Source organism: Halichoerus grypus, chromosome 5 (genome assembly GCF_964656455.1).
Source record: "Halichoerus grypus chromosome 5, mHalGry1.hap1.1, whole genome shotgun sequence".
Taxonomy (NCBI): domain Eukaryota; kingdom Metazoa; phylum Chordata; class Mammalia; order Carnivora; family Phocidae; genus Halichoerus; species Halichoerus grypus.
Window position 1 is genome coordinate 1931598 of NC_135716.1, and position 21110 is coordinate 1952707.

Below are 21110 nucleotides of genomic sequence, written 5' to 3' on the forward strand. Positions count from 1 at the left end.
TCTCGCCTCGCAGCCGGCCCGGCCCCACCTCCGCGGGTGACGCTGGTCTCGCGGTCTTACACGTGCTGCCACGTATGCATGAGCGTGTGTCAGCCACACACACATGCAGACGTTCGTGTTTTTCCTTTGTCTCGCGCAAGGCACATGATGACAGATTTGTTCACCTTGGTTTTTATTTCTCCCCCTACCGAATAAAATGTCCTGGAAACCTTTCTGTATTGGTACGGAGAGCTTCTCTTTTTCTTTTTGACAGCCGCAGAATACTTCAAGCATGGAGGGGCTGGAACGAATTCAGCAGCCCTTTGCTGACGGCACCCGAGGTGATTTTCAGTCTTTGCCTGTTACGTAAGGAACAGCCTCGTTCCTATGTCACTTTGTACACGTTTAAGTGGACGGTATGTGTGTAGGACGAGTGCTTTGACGTGCAGGTGCCGGCCCAGAGAGCCGCACACCGCCGGACTGCCTCCACAGTTGGTGTGCCGAGTGTTTGCGCCCCCACCCCCCGGGGGGGCCCTGCCTGCCGCGCCGGCAGCGATCAGGCTTCGATAGGGACACATCTGGATTCCCTTCAGTGGGAATGAGTTTGGTATCTTTTATATCAAAGAGCCATTTGTATTTTCTTTGTGAACTTTCTGTTCCTTTGTTCATTTTTTACAAACGGTGTTGTTGATCTTTTTCCTATGGATTATGGAAATTAGCTCTTTGAGTGTCAGGTGAATTAGGTTATGTGCCTTCTGTTTTGGTTATTGTTTGTGATTTGCCACGTAGAAGCTTTTATGTGGTTGCATTCATCAACTTTTCGATCATGGCTGTGGATTTTGAGATAGCGTTAACAAGGGCTGCTTTTCTTCACGTTTAAAAAGGTCCCGTGTTTTCTTCTGGTGTTCACTGCTGTGCTTGCAGAGTTTTCAGTCATTTGTCCTTGATCGTGGTGTGCGGTGTGAGGTAGGGGTCTGGCTGACTCTTTCCCCAGATTTTACCAGTAGTCCCAGCCAAGTGCTGACATGATGAGTTTCTTCCTCATGGTTTTAGGTTCTAGCTGAGTTGTGCTCTAAATTCCCATTTGTATTCAGATTTTTTTTAAATGTGTTTTTTAACAATAAGACCACTCAGCATGAGGTCTTCCGTCTTAAATTCAAGTGTGCGCTAGGCCTTGCTCACTGGAGGGGCGGCACTGCATAGCACTGTCTTGACCGTATTCGTCTTGCTTGACTGAAGCTTTGTGCCCGCTGATGAGCAGCTCCCCGTTTCTCCCTGCCTTAGACTCTGCCAGCACGTCACTCTTGACTCTGGATTTGGCTATTTTAGATGCGCCATGTCAGTGGAATCGTGCGGTGTGTGTCCTTCTGTGACTGGCTTATTTCACTGAGCATATGTCCACAAGCTCATCCATGTTGGCGCATGTTGAGGGGTTTTCTTCCTTTTAGAGGCTGAATAATACTCCAGGCCATGGAGGTGCCCCATTGTGTGCATCCATTTGTCTGATGATAGACATTTACATTGTTTCTGTATCTTGGCTCTCGTGACCGATGCTGCAGTGAACATAGGAATGCTCCTATCTCTTTGAGATCCTGATTTCAGTTCTTTTGGATAAATACTGAGAAGTGGAATTGCTGGATCATATGGTAGCTCTATTTTTAATTTTTTGGGGAACCTCCATACCGTTTTGCATAGTGGCCGTGCCATTTTGCATTAACAGTGTGCAAAGGTTCCAATTTCTCCACATCCTTCCTAACGCTTGTTAGCTTTCATTTTTTTTTTTTTTTGATAATCGCCATGCAGACAGATGTGAGGAGATATCTCATATTGATTTTGATATGCATTTCCCTGATGATTACTGATGTTGAACATTTTTTTCATATACTTGTTGGCCGTTTGTATGTCTCTTGGAGAAATGTCTGTTCGGGTCCTTAGCCCTTTTTGTAATTGTGTTACTATTTTTTGCCCTTGCATTGTAGCAGTTCCTTGTAGGTTTTGGAGGTTGACCCCTTATCAGATCTATGGTTTGCATACATTTCCTCCTATTCCTCATGTGCCTTTTGCTCTAGCGCTTCTTTCCTTGGCTTTGCAGAAGTTTTTTTAGTTTGATGTTGTCCCACTTCTCTGTTTCTGTTTTTGTTGCCTTGTGCTCTAGGGAGTCATTGCCAAGACCGATGTCAGAGGCTTCTCCCTGAGGTTTTCTTCTAGGAGTTCTACAGTTTGGGTCTTGCAAATGTTTGAATATTTAATTTTGAGGTGATTTTTTGCACAGTGTAAGATAGGCTCCAATTTCATTTTTTTCATGCACATCTTCATTTGTAAAAGAGACTTTTCTTTCCCCGTGTGTGTTTGTAGCACCCTTGTTGAAGATCAGTTGACCGTAGATGTGTGGGTTTACTCCCGGGTTCTCTGTTCTCTTGTGTTGGTCTTCATGCCACTACTATACTGTTTTAATTATGGTGGTTTTGTAGTATATTTTAAAGTCAAGATATGTGATGCCTCCAACTTTTTTGTTCTTTTTTGAGATTGGCTGTATTTGTTTTCTATAGGTTGTTCCTGTTGTCTCTGTGAGCAGTTGTAGCCACTATTTTAATTATTAACCCCTTATACTATGTTTTAATATCTCAGAGAACTTACTGCTTGTTTTGTCATAATTTTAGGGGGGCTGTTCTAGATTGTTTATCTTTTTATATGGACTTTGAATTAGCTTGTCTGTTCTTTACCCAGTCCTTCCACCAAATACATATGCACACACCCAGAACCCCCAAACTGGATTGGTTTTGGGTTGGAATTGTGTTAAAACTGTACATAACTAGGGATAAGTGACATCTTTGTGATCCAAGACTTCTGTTCACGGTGTGGTTTGTCTTCCCACTCAGTTTGGTCCCTTTTGCATTCTTCTCCAGTATCGGCATGCTTTCTTTGTTTTGCGGGAAGTCTAGGCTTTCTTACTGTTACTGTGAGGAGTCTTTCCTGTGCTCTGTCTGCGTGAGCACGTGTGGATGCTGTTGATTTCCGTGTAAGACTCTGTCCCCCACTACCTTACTGAATTCTCTTGTTCACTTAGTTATTGTGGGTTCTTCGGTCTCTGGTGTTAGCAAGCAGTGACATTTAACCTTCCCGTCCAGTTTTTTTTTTTTTTTTTTAAGATTTTATTTATTTATTTGAAGATAGAGTGAGTGAGAGAGCACACGAGCAGAGGGAGAGGGAGAAGCAGGCTTCCTGCTGAGCAGGGAGCCCGATGTGGGGCTTGATCCCAGGACCCTGGGATCATGACCTGAGCCCCAGGCAGATGCTTCACTGACTGAGCCACCCAATCTCCCCTCCCTTCCAGTTTTTATACTCCAGCTTCTGCCTGTTACCCAGCTCTGGGGGCTAGATCCTCCTGTGGAATGGGGACGAACCACGGTGTTAGTGGTGACTGTTGGGTGCTGCTCTTGGCATTTTCTCATCAAGCAGGTATATCTTTTGGGCTGAGATGGATGTTTCATGTGCCAAGCAAGAACCTGTCCTTCCCTCTTTTGTTGAGTGTTTTATTTTTTTAAAGCAAAAATCACCGCTGAAATCAGTCAGTTCCCTTTTAAGAAATCATCTTTCGGGGGGGCCCTGGGTGGCTCAGTCGGTTAAGTGTCCGACTCTTGATCTCAGCTCAGGTCTTGATCTTGGGGTTGTGAGTTGAAGCCCTGTATTGGGCTCCATATGGGCATGGGTCCTACTTAAAAAAGATCGTCTATGGGATGATCATAGGACTTTCTTTGGATACAAAAATATGCATGATGGAGTTGCTCATGGTGAGGCGTTCTTGGATTCCTTGAATGTACTTCACGTGGTCTGATATGTTATTCTCATAAGGGGCCACTGGACACTTGTTGCTCATGTTTAATTTAGCGCCTGTGTATTGCTCTTTGTAAGTGAAGTTGATCAGTGATTTTCTTTCTGGTGTCTGCTTTGTCCAGGGTTTGCTGTCAGTGCTGCAGTTGATTCATAAAGGTAACTTAGAAATCTTACGTGTTCTCAGGGGCACCTGGGTGGTGGGTAAGCGTCTGCCTTCAGCTCAGGTCGTGATCCTGGAGTCCCGGGATCGAGCCCCATGTCAGGCTCCCTGCTCAGCGGGGAACCTGCTTCTCCCTCTGACCCTCCCCCTGCTCATGCTCTCTCTCTCTCAAATAAATAAATAAAATCTTAAGAAAAAAAAATCTTATGTGTTCTAAGAACAGTTTCTTTTTTTTTTTTTATTTGCAGAAACTCAGCAATGTTCTTTCTGTAGTTACTCAGTTTTGACATTCTTTGCACTGGTTGTTTTTAGAAAAGAACAGTAGAACAGCATTGAATTCCCTAGCCTTTAAAAGGCGGGTAGAGCTCCCCTGTGAAACTGTGGGGGCCTGGTGCTTTTTTGTTAGTTTGTTTTGTTTTTGTTTTGAGGAAGAGAGTTCTTTTTAAATTTTCTTTTTTAGGGTCAGTTTTATAAATTACATTTTCCTAGGAAAGTGTCGGTCTTATCCAGGTTGTCACATTTATTCATGTAGACTAGAGTAAAATGGTCTCTTATGACTCTTTTAATTTGCTTGGTTTCTGTGGTTATTTTCTTCTTCTTTGCTCGCTTTGTTGCTTGGTTGCGTTAGCTAGGACAGTTGACCCTTGAATGAAACGGGGTCCAGGGATGCTGACACCCTGCACAGTCGAAAATCTGCGTGTAGCTTGAACCTCCCCAGAAACTTAACTAGTAATGGCCTCGTGTTGGCTGGAAGCCTGACTGATAAACAAATAGCAGATCAACACGTATTTTGTATGTTGTACATATTGTATGCCATGTTCATACAATAAAGTAATCGAGAGAAAAGAAAATGTTATTGAGAAAGCCAAAAGGAACAGAAAATGCACTTAGAGTGCTGCAGCGTAAAAGTCCCTGTGTAAGCAGATCCATGAAGCTCAAACCCGTGTTGCTCGAGGGTCATCTCTAGTTATTATTTTATTGTTTGTGTTTGTCTTCAAAGGTTCAGCTTTTGGATGTTTTTATTAAATTAATTTTCCTGTTTTTCTACTTTTTTTAAAAAAAAGATTTTATTTATTTGACAGAAAGAGAGCACAAGTGGGGGGGAGGGGCAGGAAGAGAGGGAGAAGCAGGCTCCCTGCTGAGCAGGGAGCCCGACGTGGGACTTGAAACCAGGACCTGGAGATGATGACCTGAGCCGATGGTGGACGCCTAACCGACTGAGCCACCCAGGAGCCCCTGTTTTTCTGCTTTTTCATTCATCACATTTTGCTTACAGTTAACTTCTTTTGCTTTTTCTCAGTTTATCCTTTTTCTTAGGTGTGTGATTAATTGTATGCTTGATTCATTTGTTCACATTCTTTTCCAAAAAGTGTTTGATTATTTAAGAGCTTTTTCTTACTTTTGGATTGGATATGTTTTCCATAACATTGCTGTCTGGAAGTTCTGTAATTTCGGTTTGTATTTTCGTTTTTGGTCCAAGAGTTGTTTAGGAGCAAGTTTTAAAATTTCCAAGTGAAGTGTCTTTCGATGTATTGGTTTTGTTATTTTTCATTGCATTTTGAGCAGAGAATACTGCTTTTTCTGGGTTTCATGTGGTTTTCCTTGTGGCCCTGATACGGAGCCAGCTTTCATCACTGTCTCACGGCTGCTTGAAGAGACCTGTTTCCTAACTCGGGTGGACAGAGGTTGGTGTGGGTATCAGTCCATTGTACCACCTCAGTGGGGTCATCTGGGTCACGTGAGCCCTTGGTTTTTGTCCTTGTGCTCTGCTGTGGTGTCTGCCGTTGGCACGTTTCTGTCTCTTTCTCCTTGCGTCTCCTGTGAATGTTGGCTGCTCTGTGACCTGATGCAGAGCTGTTTAAAGCTATTTTATTTTTATTCTGAATTGCACCTGTTAGTATCATCAAGTGCTCTTCTTTGTCTCGTTTCTATGTTGTCTGCTTTAGGGTCATGACCTGTGGTGTTTTCTCTGGTTTGCACTTGCCTGGCATGCCTTTGCCCATCCTTTTATCCCTGACCCTTTTGAATGACCTCAGATGTGTCTCACCTGCCGCATGAAGTCAGATTTAGCTTTGTGATCCAATCTGAGAGTCTTTTTATTTTTAAAATTTCACTAGAGAAGTTAAAGTAATTTACAATAGTTGGCAGGTTAAATGTATTTGATTTTAGTTCTGTTGTGTGTGTGTGTGTTTAATATCTTTTAGTATCTGGTGTGTTTTCTTTTTCTCTCTCTTTTTTTAAAGTTTATATAGTTCTGACATTTAGGAGAGTCTGTATCTGTCTTCAGTGTTACCTTTGTCATGCTATCTCATGTAATGCCCTTAGCACTCCGTCTGTGGGGGCCACTTATAAGGACCCTTTGTGATAGGCAGAACGTTATCTCCCCCTGCCCTCACCCCTCCCCCAACCCTTTGCCCCCAAGAGCCACCCTCACCCCTGAAACCTGTGAGCACGTTCTGGTACATGGCGGAAAGGGAATTTGCAGCTGTAATTCAGGCTGTGGTCCTTAAAAGAGCTTATATTGGATTATCAGGGTGGAGGGGGCTCAAAGTGATTATTTGAGCCCTTTTTAAAAGCAGAGAACTTTCTCCAGCAAGACGTGAGAGAGATTCCAAGGGTGGGAAGGATTTGAGGTACAGGGCCGGGTGCGAGGGCCACAGAGGAGCCTCTGGCCCCGGGCTGACCAGCTGACGGCCAGCGCAGAAGGCATGACCTCAGCCCTCTGGCTGCAAGGACCTGGTTCAGCCGGGCTCCAGGATGACTCCCAGAGCCCCAGGCAGCCCAGCCCAACTCCTGAGTTGCAGAAACTGTGAGATGGCAGATCTGTGTGCTCTCGCTGCCAAATTTGTGGTCATCTGCTCCGCTGCAGGAAGAGACACATGCCCCTTCTGTGGGCTTGATGACCTTTCTGTGCTTTGTGTTCTTCCCCTCACTAGGTTGTAGTCAGTGTAGTTCATTCCCTTTCTGCGTGTTTCCCTTCGTAGTGCTAATACTTGTGTTTTGTTAGGGAAATGCCAGCTGTAAATGACATGCTTTGGCTGGGAGTTCTTACTGACCAGGCGATGGGCTGCTTGTTTCTCCTGTCCTCTCCCTCCGTGTTTACTCGTCCAGTCGCTTCTCCAGAGTCAGGCATGTTATCTGCGTTCGGTCAGTCCAGCCCCACGTCTGTCTGTCTTGCACCCCCAGGGACGTGTGCTAAGTGCTCCCTGCCCTCTAGATCACGTTCCCCTGTCGCCTCGGACGCCTGCAGACGCTGTCTCAGAATGGCTGCTCAGCCGGGGCCTGCGTGTTCTGGGCGTGGGGGGCGAGGTGCCCGTTGAAGGAGTCCTTGACCATCGTTCCTGTGGGTCCTGTAGCGGCCCCTCCACTGTCTCCTGACTCGGGGTGTCACTTTGCAGCGGCCCCAAGCCTGCTGGTTCGTGTCTCTTCTTCCCTCCGGGTGACATTGCTCCCGTTTCTGTCCTTTGTGATGCTTCTCTTTCCTTTGTTTTCTGAGTTGTGCCCGCTCAAGGTTCTCTCTCTGAGCGAGCTCTTGTAGCTCTGCTTTGACGACTTCCTGTGTAGTTGCTTGTTACTTCTGCGTTTCTGGGCAAACTGCTCTTGCTCTGCTTCATGTTGGGGTGTGGGTGTCCCTCACCTCTTGGAAGGCGTCACTGCTGTGTTCCGTGTCCCTCACCCCTACCCTTAGTGTCTCTGGGTCAGTGCTAGGCTATTCTTCTCTCACTGTTCTTTTTAAGAAACTTAAAATCTTTTTTCTTATTGCAGTAAAATACACATAACATGAAGTTTACCATTATAACCATTTTTTAAAAGATTTTATTTGTTTATTTGAGAGAGAGTGCATGTGTGTGTGCTCGTGTGCTCGTGAGCAGGGGGAGGAGCAGAAGCGGCCGGAGAGGGCCAGGGAAAGAATGTGCCGCAGACTCTGCACTGAGCAAGGAGCCTGACCGGGGCTCGATCTCACAACCCTGAGGTCATGACCTGACCTGAAACCAAGAGTCAGACGCTTAACCCTCTGAGCCACCCAGGTGCCCTGGTTTTTTTTTTTTTTTTTAGGTAAATGGCACCCAACATGGGGCTCCAAGTCATGACCCCGAGATCCAGCGTCACACGCTCTGCTGCCTGAGCCAGGCGTCCCCATTATAACCATTTTTAAGTGTGTGGTTCTGGGCATTAAGCACATTCACATTGGGACACCGTCACCATCATCCATCTCCAGAACTTTCTCATCTTCCCAAACTGACACTCTCCCCGTTACACTCCCGCTCCCCGTGCCCCTCTCCCAGCCCCTGGCCCCACCATCTGCTCTCTGTCTCAGACTCTGATGCCTCCAGGGACCTCACATGAGTGCAGTCGTATGGCATTGGTCCTTCTGCCTGGCTGTTTCCATTTCGCATGGTGTCTTCAAGGTTCGTCCGTGCTGTAGCAGGTGTCAGAATGTCCTTCCCGCCAGCGTGGATGGATCACATTTCACTTGTCCGTCCATCCGTCTGTCCGTCCACACTGGAGTCTCCCACCCGCTGCCGCCGTGAATGACGCTCTGTGAACATGGTCGTACCGACATCTCTTCCGTCCCCTCCTTCCATTCCTTTGGGTTTTTGCCCTGAAGTGGAGTTGCTGGATCATATGGAAATACTGTTTTTACTTCTTTAGAGGACCCGCACACTGTTGTCCCCAGCGGCTGCACCCGTTCGCACCCCCACCGGCAGCGCACGAGGGTTCCGGCTTCTCCACGTCCTCGCCAACACTCGTTGGTTTCTGGGGTTTTTGGCAGTAGCCGTCCTGCTGGGTGCAAGGTGGTGTCTTGGGGCTGTGGTCCGCATTTCCCTGACGACAGGTGATGTGGAGCGTGTGTTGGAGTGCCTGCCAGCCGTCGGAGGGAGTGGGCGAGGCCCTCTGCCCACACGGGATAGGACTGTTTGTTCTTCCTGTTGTCGGGTCTCAGGAACTTTCTTTATGTTCCTGATGTTAATCCCTTATCAGATACACTTTGCAGACATCCGTTCGTGTTCTCTGGGCTGCCTTTTCATTCTGCTAATGGTGTGTCTGACACACACAACTCTTTAATTTTGATGACGTCCGATCTATCTATGTTTTCTTTTCTTGCCTGTGGTTTTGGTGCCAGACCTGAACAGCCACAGCGACATCCGGTGCCACGGAGCTGTTGCTCTGTGTTTGTCTCTGGAGTTTTACAGTTCCATCTCCTTCATTCAGGTCTTTGATCTCTTTCTGCATTGACTTTGTGTATGGTGTTAGGTAAGCGTCCACCTTCGTTTTTCTGCACGTGGATGTCCAGGGTCCCAGCACCATTTGTTGGGGAGACTGTCCTTGACCTGTTGAGTGGTCCTGGGGCCCTGGTTGGAATCATTCGACCACACATGTGACGGTGTGTTTCTGGGCTCTCTGCTCTGCACCACTGGTCCGTGTGTCTGTCTTTACACCAACACCACAATGTCTCGATGCTGTAGCTTTATAGTAAGTTTTAAAATCAGGAAGTGTGATACCTCCAGTTTTGTTCTTTTTCAGTATTATTTTGGCTATTGAGAATTTATTGTTCATTTTGGAATGAATTGTTTTTTTTCTGGATCAGCTCTTTGTAAGAGTTCTCCCTGCCCACTTTTCAGGAGGCGGGGCATGGGGACCTAAAGGTGAGCAGCCTTTGGGGGCTCCTTCCTCAGCTGCTGCCACAGAGGCAGATGGACGTCCGCAGGGGAGTCCGTCCCCGCAGGGGAGCCCATCCCGCAGGGGAGCCCGTGCCGTGGGGGAGCCCGTGCCGCGGGGGAGCCTGGCCCCACGGGGGAGCCTGGCCCCGTGGGGGAGCCTGTGCCACGGGGGAGCCCATCGTCGCGGGGGAGCCCATCCCCGTGGGGGAGCCCGTGCCGCGGGGGATCCTGGTCCCGTGGGGGAGCCTGTGCCGCGGGGGAGCCCATCGCCGCGGGGGAGCCCGTCCCCGCGGGGGAGCCCGTGCCGCGGCGGATCCCGTCCCCGTGGGGGAGCCCGTCCCACAGGGGAGCCTGTCTGGGCAGCTCTCTGTCGTCCCAGCTTCTCCTCTGCTGCAGCCTGAGCGACCTCTCTGGGGGCCCCTGACCCCAGCCCTACTTGCCCAGCTCTGCTCTCGGTGGTTCCGGGTCAGCCTATAGTGCCCAGGGAACGTATTTGGCAGGTGCTCTCCGAGACCTCCCACCACAGCCACGAGCGTACCGTGTGTCCTCCTGCAAGGGCCGTGCCCAGCTTCACCTGCTCTCGGTAGCCTGTACCTATGTTGTGGGGCCTGCAAATTGTATTTGTTTCCTGCTTTCTCTAAATGCGATGTCTGAGCTTTTAAATTTTTGTTTGATTACTTTTGGGGGTTCATTCTCCTCATCATCTTAATGTGATTTCTAGAAGGAAGTAGGAAAAACTCCTATTCAGTAATCTGAACTGTGAGAAGGGCAACAGGACAGTGTGGTCCCCGTGCGTCTGGTGCTGACACTTGCTGAGGACTCATGCACACCCCTGCTCCCAGGATGGCAGGCTCCCAGCCCTGCAGGGCTGAGCCCAGGCTGGGAGAGAGGATGGCCCAGCGGCTGGCGTGGGCCTGTTGCATTCAGCACCGTGGACAGCTCGAGACTGTCCCTGCAGGAGCCTCTGACCCCAATGGGGCCTGGTCCTGGGTGGCCCGTCCTGCCCACAGGGATGCCTCCTCCCTGCAGACCCCAGGGGCGAGCGGCCGGAGGTGCAGGGCTGTCCTGGCACTCATTACCAGCAGGTGGGGTGTGCAGTCAGGGGAGGGCTGTGGGGCGGGTGAGGGAAAGCTCTCCTTTCGCCAGGCGGCCCCTCTTAGGTGGGTCTGCATTTTCAGTGCTGTGGTGAAGATTGTGGGCTTTGGGGGCCTGGCCCATGCCTGCTGCCTGCCCCTACCCCTCTGTGATTTAACTCTGCCATGGCCCCCCCCCCCACCTTCCCTGAGACCTTGCTCCAGCTCTTGCCCCCTTCCCGTAGCGAGGGTCCTCTCCTCCTTAGTTGTAACCTGCTAAAGTTATTCCCGTTAAAACAACAAACAAGCTGCTCCCAGCCTCCCATCCCTGAGCACCACTGCACCCTGCTGTGAGGGAGGAGGGGGTGCTCGTGGTCCGGGTGGTGGCCCTGCGGTGGCCGGCTCATGGAGGACAAGACGCTGCTGCTGGGGGTGATGGCAGGTGGCAGGGCCAGTGCCCGGGGAGGCTTCCTGGTGGTCGGACGCAGCAACCTTGGTAGGGTCATCCTGCTGTTGGTGCTGCTCCCAGCGGGGCAAAGACCCGGGGCAAAGCCGCACTCTGGACACGTACCTTGTCGATGGTGGTGTGATGGTGCCTACTGGGAGAAGCCGCCCAGGCCCGTGTCTCCTCTGCTCACCTACATGGGGCTGAGTGCCCCCACTGCCCCGTATCCTCCCTCCCCAAGGAAGAAGGTGCTCCGGGCGTGGGGTCATACAGGGTGTGCCGTCAGGAGCACAGTTCTATGTGTGTGCCCTGCGACCGGGGTGGGGACTCAGCAGCGCCATCAGGGAGCCCCTCTGCACCTGGCCACACACGAGGGGACCTGGGGCTCTGTGGTCTTGTGGAATGTTCTTACTGGTGCCCGTGGCCATCCTTCCTCGCTGGCCTCCTGTGACTTGGGCTGTCTTCTTGCTCCTTTGCTGCCCCCGTCCTGGGAGAGGGCTCAGCGGTTGGAGCAGGCCGCTGGGCAGTGGGCAGAGCCAGGCCTGGAAGCCTGGCCTCCTGTGGCCTTCCTGAAGGAGCGGAGGGAGGGGTGGGGTGGGGGCGGCACGGCAGGTGGAGAGAGAGAGGGGCATGCGTGGCTGCCGTCCTGAGCGCCCCTTGGAGCCGTCAGCAGTCCTGTTTCTCCGTGGCCCGTTCTGGGCGCTGTTCCGTGAGGTGGCTGGGGTCCTGGCTGGCACCGGTGTGACGCGGAGGCCTGGTTGCTATGACGACATCCCGAGGCATGCCATTGCAGCTCCCCCAGCTGGCCCTCCTCTGCCTCGGGCTCTGTGGTGCGCACGGGCGCGTGGGGCCGAGCATCTGGCCTAGGTGTACATGGGGGGCGGAAGAAGTGGGTCGGGGATGGCGGCCTGAGAGTGGGTGTGGGCAGGAACTGGGGCTCTGTGACCCGGGGTCTCTGTGGCCAGACGCACTAAGCTTAGGGAGGTGAGGGTGTGTGCCCAGGTCACCTGCGGGAGGGGACTGGCCCCGGCCTGCAGCCAATTCTCCCCCTGAAGAAAACAAAATCAGCGGTCATGACTGACCCACATCTCTCTTGGTGTGCCCTCCCCCAGGCAGGGGTCTGGGTTCCTGCCGGCCTGAGGCGGCAGCATGCCGAGGGAAGAAGGTGCGCCGGCCTCTGTCTGTCTGTCTCCAACAGCCAGTCTCTGGCCACACGCGGGCGCTGTCTTGGCAGACGGATGGCCGGGGACCCGCTTCTGCCCAGTCGCCTGGTGATCCTGGGCAAGTCTTACCGCCTGGCCTCCACAAACGGTCACATGTGCCCAGGACCTGGGAGACGGCTGTGCCTGCTTGTGGGAATGTCTGGGGAGGCCTTGTCCGGCCTGTCCCGTCCCAGCGGCTGTGTCTGTGGTGTTCCTGTGGGGAAGCCACACGGAGGAGACGAAACGAAGCTCCTGCCCTCAGTCTCCCTCCCTGCCTGCCTGCGAGAGCCACCCCTGCCGCTCCAGACACCCTGACCTCCACCTCGGCTCCTCGGAGGGCACTGGGCCTCCAAAACGGAGGCTGCGTTGGGTTGGGAAGGAGAAGGCTCAGGGCCTGGGCACCTGGCCTTGGGAGTTAGTCACTCATCCGCAGACATTTACCGAGTGAGCCGGGGCTGGTGGTGCGGAGGTGGCTGAGATGGCCCCGGCCTGGGGCCGCCGTGGCTGCAGGGGCTGCCTGGGAGGGCAGTGCAGCTTGGTGAGCTACCTGGGGACAGAGAGGAGGCTCTTCAGATGCAGGGGAGGAGAGCCTGGACCCCTCCCCTCATCTGAGCAGCTAGCCCTTCTCAGATGTTTCGGGGGACTTCCACAGGCGTGGGTGGTCTAGGCTGGGTCTCTAGCCAGGGTCTTCTGGCCCCGGGGAGCCATAGCAGCCTCTAGTCCCAGGGTTGGCGGCGGAGGCCAGCCCGCTCCTGGAGGTGAGGCTGGGTGGGGATCCCAGGGTGGGGAGCCCTGCTGCTGACACCTGTGGGGACCCCGGGGTGGGGAGCCCTGCTGCTGACGCCTGTGGGGACCCCGGGGTGGGGAGCCCTGCTGCTGACGCCTGTGGGGACCCCGGGGTGGGGAGCCCTGCTGCTGACGCCTGTGGGGACCCCGGGGTGGGGAGCCCTGCTGCTGACGCCTGTGGGGACCCCGGGGTGGGGAGCCCTGCTGCTGACGCCTGTGGGGACCCCGGGGTGGGGAGCCCTGCTGCTGACGCCTGTGGGGACCCCGGGGTGGGGAGCCCTGCTGCTGACGCTTGTGGGGACCCCAGGGTGGGGAGCCTGGCTGCTGACCTTGGTGTTGCTTCCCTTTGTCTGTGGCCCCTCTTCCATCTGGCCGCAGTGCCCTGGGGGTGTCGAGAGGCCCTCGGGGGACAAGGGCATTCAGGGTTGAACGGGCCTGTGGCGCACTGGTCTGTCCCTGAGAACCGAATTAGGAAACGCGGGGTTAGGGCTCACCGTGTGCCCCAGCCAGGCTCAAGTGGTGACTGAATCCGGGGTCAGCCAGGACGCCTCCTGGGCCAGGCTGTGGCTGGCTGGGGTGAAGTGTCCCAGTGAGCTGGGCTGGCGCTTTAGTTTTCTCTCCCAAGAAGCAGAGATGAACAAGGTGGGGTGGGCCCACTTGCAGAGGCTTGTGGGGCAGGAGCAGGGACCGGATGTGTCTGTCACCCGTGGTCGTTTGTTCTGCGGACATGGGGCAGCTCCCAGGGCACAAGCGGGGCTGGGTGCAGTGTTGGAGTGCCACGGGCCCGCCGGCCGCAGATGTCCCTGAGCGCTCGCTGCGTGCCTGCCGCTCCGGCCCGGGGGACACATGGGTGACTGAGGCTGACACACACACTGGCCCGGAGAGTGCTGCCTGCCGGCCTGCACGCACTGCCACCCCCACCCCGCGAGTCTGTCCCGTCTTCCCGATCATCGCGCCCTCGTGCACAGCCCGTGTTTGCTTCGTGAAGTGAGGTATCCGGTTTATTTCTCTTGATTATTAGAAGTGACGTGTCCCTGGCAGAGAACTTGGGAAGCCCGGGGGCTCACACTCCCGGGTGCTGGGTCCTGAGTGCGGTTCACCCGCCCGCGGCCCCTCTGCTCTGCCCGTCAGCCACAGTGCTCGGAGCGGTTTTGTGACCGCTTTGGCGTGTCCTTTATGCACCCTGCAGGCCACCTAGTTACCATGTACGGGTCAGTGTTGGCGCACTCAGCCTTGTGCAGCCGTCACCTCGCGGTGGCTCCGGGACATCTTCATCACTCGGGTAGAACCCCGGCCCGCAGCAGTCTCCCCCTACTCCTACCCCTCATCCACCTGGCAGCCCCTACTTTGTGCCCTGTCCGCGTAGATGCGTCTGTTCTGGACATTTTGTGCAAATGGAATCAGCTGCGCGTGGCCCTCTGTGGTGGCTCATCTGTCTGAGCGGCGTTCACGGCCGGTCTCGGGGTGTCTCCCAGGGTGACACTCAGCAGGTTAATCTGTTCCTTCCAGTCTTTTGTCTGCACACGGGCAGAGTTTTGAGTGTGATGGAGCTAAGGTGCCGCAGCACGCACAGACCTCACGGGTTCAGTTTGGTGACTTTTGGTGGCCGTGTTCACCCGGGACACCGCCACCGCCACCCACATTGAACATCGGGTCCCCCAGGAAGTCCCCGGTGCCCCTTCCAGCCACTGCACCCCCTTCTGAATCCCAGCACCAGATGTGAGTGTAGCCTGTTCTAGGATTTCATCTGTGTGGTGTCGTACAACGCGAACTCTTTGTGGTCCGGCTTCCTGTGCATGACACGATGTCCCTTGTGTGTCGCTGCAGGCCCAGCGGCCCTTCGGGGGATGGACGGGCCGGGGTTTGTCCCTTCTCCTGTTAGGGCGTGTTTGGGCTGTTTTCATGTTGGGAGGTGATGACCGGGTGCGGGGGTGTCTTTACGCAAAGCCGCGCAGCAGGTCTCCCTGGTGGCGGGTCCTGCAGGCGGGACCCGCGCTCTGCCCGCGCCTCGGGGTGACTCTGTGATGGAAGCACTTCCGGCCTCATTGTTCTCTTTAGTGTCGTTTCTGAGTATTTCTCCCGCAGCTAAACATATACTTTTAACGCTATTAAAAGTCATGATGTAATATTCTGCCTTAGGTACCTAATGTGATACATGTAATTCTTCATCATCAGTTATTTCGGTTGTTTCTGGCTTTTGTTTTATATTTTGTAATGTTCCTGAGTATTTCCTGTCTGACTGGCTGGAGCACAAGCAGGGTGCGGGGTGCGGTCCTGCTGCCAGCCATCTGCAGTGGGCGTGTGCAGCTTGCTGCTGGGAGCCTGCCCCGCATCCCCCGCTGCGCATGGGGCGCCCCCTGTGGTTGCTCACGGGGCGCTTCTCGTGCGGGCAGGCTGTGCACATTTCTTCCTTGCGGTACCTGCATCGTCCTTGCTTATTTACGTTACCTTTGACCGTGATCAGACATCAGTCTGCGGAAGTGCTTTGTGTATGGACGATAGCAGTCTTTGTCCTGTTTGTGGTGACTGTTTCTACGGTGTTGGTTGTCTTCTGATTCTGCTGTTGCATTTTCATTTACAAAAGTTTTTTTTTTTTTTAATATGCTGCCAATTCCTTGTGTGTTTGTGTGTAACATTGCTTTTGTATTTGGGAGATGTTTTCTTTTGGGTTGCTTTACTGTTTTATTTCTAATTTATTTTTAAAGTCTTCAGCCCTTTAGTCCATCTGGATTGTTTTTGTTTAGATGGTGAGCTGAGGAACTGGCGTGGTGTTTTTTCAGCGGCTCATAGGTCTGTCTGAGCACTGGGTCCTGGAAGGCCGCGGGTGGGCCAGGGTCGGGTTCTGGGAGGAGAGGCTCCTTCCTTGGTGCCTGTGTGAGCTCAGTGAGTCTCCCTCCCCCCTCCATGCACCAGGTCCTTGCTGAGGGCCTGTGGCTTGAGCCAGACCGCTGCGGTGGCTGCGTGGTGAACTCACTGAAGCGCACTTCTCCTTGACCCCCGTCTTTGGCTGCACTCCTGCCCAGCCCAGGTGCTGACAGGGCGGCCCAAAGCTGCTGCTTCCCGAAGGGAGGTGGGCTTTCTGCCGGCTGTCGGGGGGGTTTGTACAGTCTCCGTCTGCACCGGAAGCGCGTTGGCCCATGGCTGTGGCCCTGGGGGTCCTGCGTCTGGCAGGCCCCCTAGTCCTTGACTTGTCCCTTCACCCTGTACTTTCTCCAGGGCCAGCCTTGGGGTTCTCAGGGCTCCCTGTGCAGGAGAACAGGAGTTCCTTGTGGCCCCAGCGGTGAGCACGCCCTGATCTCTCTCCCACTCACTCCTGGGCGGCCCTGCTGGAGACCGAGTGTGCCAGACTGGGGGAGGAGTGGCTCTGTGGTGGCCCCAGGGCTGGTCGGAGGCAGACTGGGGACTCAGACTTGGTGGCACCTGCAGTCTCCTAACACCCTGTCCTATAAAGGGGAGCAGGTCCCAAGCCTCCCGTGGGGGGGGGGTCCCTTCCTCCTCCCTTCCAGGTCCCTCCAGTTCAGCAGCTGGGAGACCGCCTGTGTCCTCCCGGGGCCCCTGGATGCGGAGTCCACTGTGGGTGCCCAGGAGCCCCAAGAGGTGTATTGCAGCATGTGGAACAGGGCCTGGTGCATGGTGGCCTGGGCATGTTGTCCACTGACAGCGCCACTCTGGTGGGAGGCCACACAGTACAGGGCCGTGGAGGCTTGGTGTTCCCGAATCCAGGCTTGTCTTTCCACCCAGGCTGCTGCCTCCCTGGGGGAAGGGGACCAGGAGCTCCCGGGTGCTGGGGCACCTGCCTGGTGTCTGTCCTGCATGTTCTGTCTGGCGTGGATTTGTGGGCTACAATCTGGTGGTGGTTGTGAGCAACAGACACCTTCCCAGTCCCCCTGAGGGCAGGGTGCTGAGGCCCTGACTGGTTCCCCTTGCCATCTGGCCTCCCCCTGCCCCACCCGTGCATCTTTCCCATTTCATAGTGTTTTCATTTGAAAGAATTCTTGAGGGACCTGCGGGTCATGGATTTCCCGCTTCTGAAGTGATGTGCTTAGAAGCCGCGTCCCAGGTGAATGGGCAGTAGTCTTTTAACATTTCCCTGGATTTGGAACTAAAACCCCTCCTTTGCTGCACTCAGCGGCGTTCACTGCAGACTAGATTGGCTCTGTCTGGTGTTTCATCTTACGGGGTTTCATTCTGCTGCCTGTGTGCTAACTCCTCCCTTCCTCCCTGTCGTCTGTCTCTGCCTGCTGGGGTCACAGTGCCTGCTGGGGTCACAGTGCCCGCTGGGCTCCAAGGGCCCTGGGCTCAGCCTGGGTTGTCCATCTCTGAAGGCTTGGCCCTGCCCACCCCGACTCCGCCCTGGCCCCGCCCCCGCCCCTGGCCCCACCCTGCCCCCTCCTCTGCCCCGCCCATGCCCTCCTCAGCCCCGCCCTCATTGGCCCCACCCTTCTCGGCCCCCCACCTTGACTCCGCCCTGGCTCCCCCCCCCAAGCCCCGCCCACCTGGCCCCACCCGGGGCTCGCCCCTGGCCCCGCCCTTCTCACCCCAACACATCTGGGGGCCCCCCCACACCCTCCTTGGCCCCGCCCCCTTGGTCCCCTCCCCCCTAGGCCCCACCCTCCTCGGCCCGCCCACCTCGACCGCGCCCCGCCCTCTTCGGCCCCGCCTCTGGCCCCGCCCTCCTCAGCCTCACCGCACCTCCCCTTGCCTGGCCAGCAGAAGGGGCTGGTGGTGTGGCGACCTCGCAGTGCACCCGGGCCAGCACTCCTCTGCTGCGTGGTGGTCTCGGGGTCTCCTGCTGTCAAAGTTCCCGCCTGTCACCAGCCCGGGCTCCTGCAGCAGGTCCTGGGGGCCCGTGGCTGAAGGACAGCCCTGGCAGGAGCTCTGAAGCCCGCCCTGGTCTCCTCCTGGAGGGCGGCGGTGACTGGCTTGTCTTCACGCTGTCCTGGTGTCTTGGGCCAGTTGGGGGTCGGGTGGGGTTTCGGGGGGAGTCCAGGTTGTCACTGCAATCCCCCTGCCTCCCTCCTGGGTGGGGTGTTTGCCCCACCTCCCATTTGTGTGAAGCCTGGCCGGGCCGGGCGTTGGGCTCCCAGGGCCCTTAAGACAGGGCGCTGTCCTGTGACGGGGGCTGTGGCGGCCCGAGCAGCCCCCGTGGTCCCGGCTGGGTCTGGGCCTTGCGGCCACTTCAAAGACCAGAACGTGCTCCTCCCAGGAGCCAGTCCTGGGGGCCTGCCCTCCCCTCTCTTTTCTCCCCATGGTGCCGTGGCCAGGGGAAGGAGGGAAATGTCAGGAAGAAGGTGGGAGTCCAAGTGGCCAGGCGGCCTGAAGGAGCAGAGGAGGGGAGAAGAGCAGGGAGAAACCAATGCAGGGGTGGGGGCTGAGCTCCGACAAGCCCACAAGACAAGCTGACTGGCCTTGGTGAGCGTCCCTGTGACAGCAGAGAGCGGGGAAGTGGCTGGAGCACTTACTCCAGGTAGAGGACGTTCTGAGGCCTTTGCAGGGAGCCCGTGTGGTCCCCGAGCATCCCTGGGGGGCTGGGCCGTGGGCAGCGCCTGCTCTCAGAGGCCCGGGTGAGGAGAAGGTCGGGTGTCTGTCACGTGGGTGGTCTTTCCTTTTGCAGCATTGGGATGTTGCATCCTGCCTAGGAAGCTTCCCTGCACACGGTTACAGGAGCCCACCTTTTAATTTCCTCAGACCCTTTGATCTTGGACCCAGAAGCCATGATCCATTTGGAACATGTTCTTTTATTGTGGTGGGCCTGGACCCCTTTGTCGTCCGCCACGGCTGACCAGATGTCCCAGCACCGCTTGTTAGACGAGCCTGCTTTGATTTGAGTTGCCCCATTTATTACATCCTGGGTCTGTTTTCAGACTTTCTCATTCCACTGGTTTATGTTTTCACGCATAGAGTTTTAGTTATGGAAGCTTTCTGGCGTTTACTGAGGTAGACTTCCCATGCCCTGAAGTTCACCCTTTGGAAATGGACAGTTCGGCGGTTTTTGGTCTGTTCACAGTTGTGTGTCCACCATCACTCTCTAATTCCAGAACATTTCCGTCAGCCTGAAAGAAACCGCACACCTCCGAGAGGTCTTTCTCCCCCTGAGCGGTCCGACAGCAGACCCCTCTGCCCCCAGCCTCTGGCAAGCACCTGTGTGCTTTCTGTTTGCATGCATTTGCTTCTTCTGGGCAGTCCTGCAAGGTGGAGTCACACACGTGTAGTTTCTGTGTGGGATCCCTTTGGTCAGTGGGCTGTGCTCTGGACCCACGGTGTCGCAGCCCGCACCAGCGCTTCCTTCTCTGGGACATCGCAGGTCTGGGGAGAGGGGTCCTTCAGGGGGTCTGTTTGCTCTTGTCCAGGATATCGTTTGTCCTGTGGCTTTCCCGTGGGAACTCCCCGTCAGGCTGCTGAGCTCTGGAAGGAGGCTTGTTGGTGTTTTGGTCAGGGTGGAGAATGGACGTCTTCATGAGGTTGGGTGGTCCTGTCCGAGAGCCAGGCATGTCTTTCCGTGGGGGCAGATCTGCCTTTCTTCCTGGAGCATTCTGAAGTTTCCCATGAGCGATACTTCCTGTGTCCGTTCACGTGCGTGGAAATGTGTTCCCAGGCGCTCAGACTTCGTTGTTGCCGTCGCAAACGGGGTTTCTCTGCCGGCCGGCGTCTCATTGGGCGTCTGCGTGCGCGGAGGCTGCTGCTCTCTGTACGTGAGCTTCTCTGTACACTCGAACTCGCGACTCGCGTTTGGCGAGTGTGCCGTTGTGCCCGTGACAAAGAGGGACCGTCGCTTCCAGCTCTCTGTCGTGTCGTGATGACCCCTGCCGTCCAGCTGCCCTGGCCGGTGCCCCCGGAGTGGAGTTGGGTGGTGACGGGTGTGGAGGCGCCCGTGCCCCCTCCCGGACCTTTTCGCTAACGGGTATTTACTTCATCATTTCCAGAACGTTCTCCAGTGCTTGCGTCAGGAATGTGGTTGGCGTCTGTGGGGAGCTTGTAAGCCTTTCCCTTTGGTCCGTTAGGTAGTCTGGTCTGTTTGGCTAGTGGATTTCCTCACGTTGAATATGCTTTGCATTCCTGGGAAAATAAGCAACTGGGGTTCTGAATTTTGTTCCTTAGGATTCTATTTGGTGCTTTTGCATCGGGGCAAAAGTGGTTCGCCATTTGTGTTTGAACTGTGTTTATCAGGTTTTGGGACCGATTTTCTACACGCTTCATTAAAAAGCATCAGGAAGCCTCCCCTCATCGTCAGCCCCCTGGAATAATTGACGGAGCATTGGAAATGTGGCGGGATCCCCCGCACAGCCGTCTGGCCCTGGTGTCGTTGTGGGTGGCTTTACGATAACTGCTTCTATTTCTTCTCTCCAAACTCGTCTGTTCAGGCTGCCTCCGATGGGTCACTTTTCGGTAAACTTCACTTCCTAAGATATAACCCCTTTCATTGGGGTTTTACAACTGATTTGCATAGAGATTTGCAAGTGGGGCCTTAGGCTCCCTTAACCTTTGCTCTGGTTCAGGGATGATTCTTCCCTTTGAATTTTCCATGTTGCACAGGCGTGCTTCCTCCCTCTCTTCCTGAGTGCGTTAGCTACCGGCTGTCTCCTTCGTTAGTATTATTTTAGAAAATGAGATCTTGCTTTATTAGGTCTGCTGTTTTTCTATCTTCTACCTCATTAATACTTGCTTTTATTTATATTGTTTCTTTTGTTTGGTTACCTTTGGATTATTATATTGTTTTTCTTAAACGTTTTTTTTAAGCGTAGGTGTATTAATTAAAGTATCTTGGGCTGTGAATGACAGAAAATCAAACTGAGCTCGCGGGAAGGGGGATCCGGGGATGAGGCGGGTCTCAGAGATGGCTGTGTTCCCGCACGGTCGCTTTGGCGTGGCCTCCCCGGCGTGAGAGCTGCTTTGGGCTCACAGGGGCTGTGGTCACAGACGGCGTGGCCGCGGCCGCTCCCAACCGAGGGCACGCAGGCGACGGCCACA

At 54.6% G+C, this 21110-nt stretch overlaps 1 protein-coding gene across 1 annotated transcript in view; it reads left to right on the forward strand.

Moving 5' to 3' along the window:
* The first annotated feature begins 277 nt into the window (after positions 1-277).
* Positions 278-21110, forward strand: part of TSNARE1 (t-SNARE domain containing 1) — a 143286-nt gene continuing 122453 nt past the window's right edge. Inside the window, exon 1 of the mRNA XM_078071930.1 lies at positions 278-320. The gene's annotated coding sequence lies outside the window, so the exon portion shown is untranslated. The remainder of the gene's footprint in view (positions 321-21110) is intronic.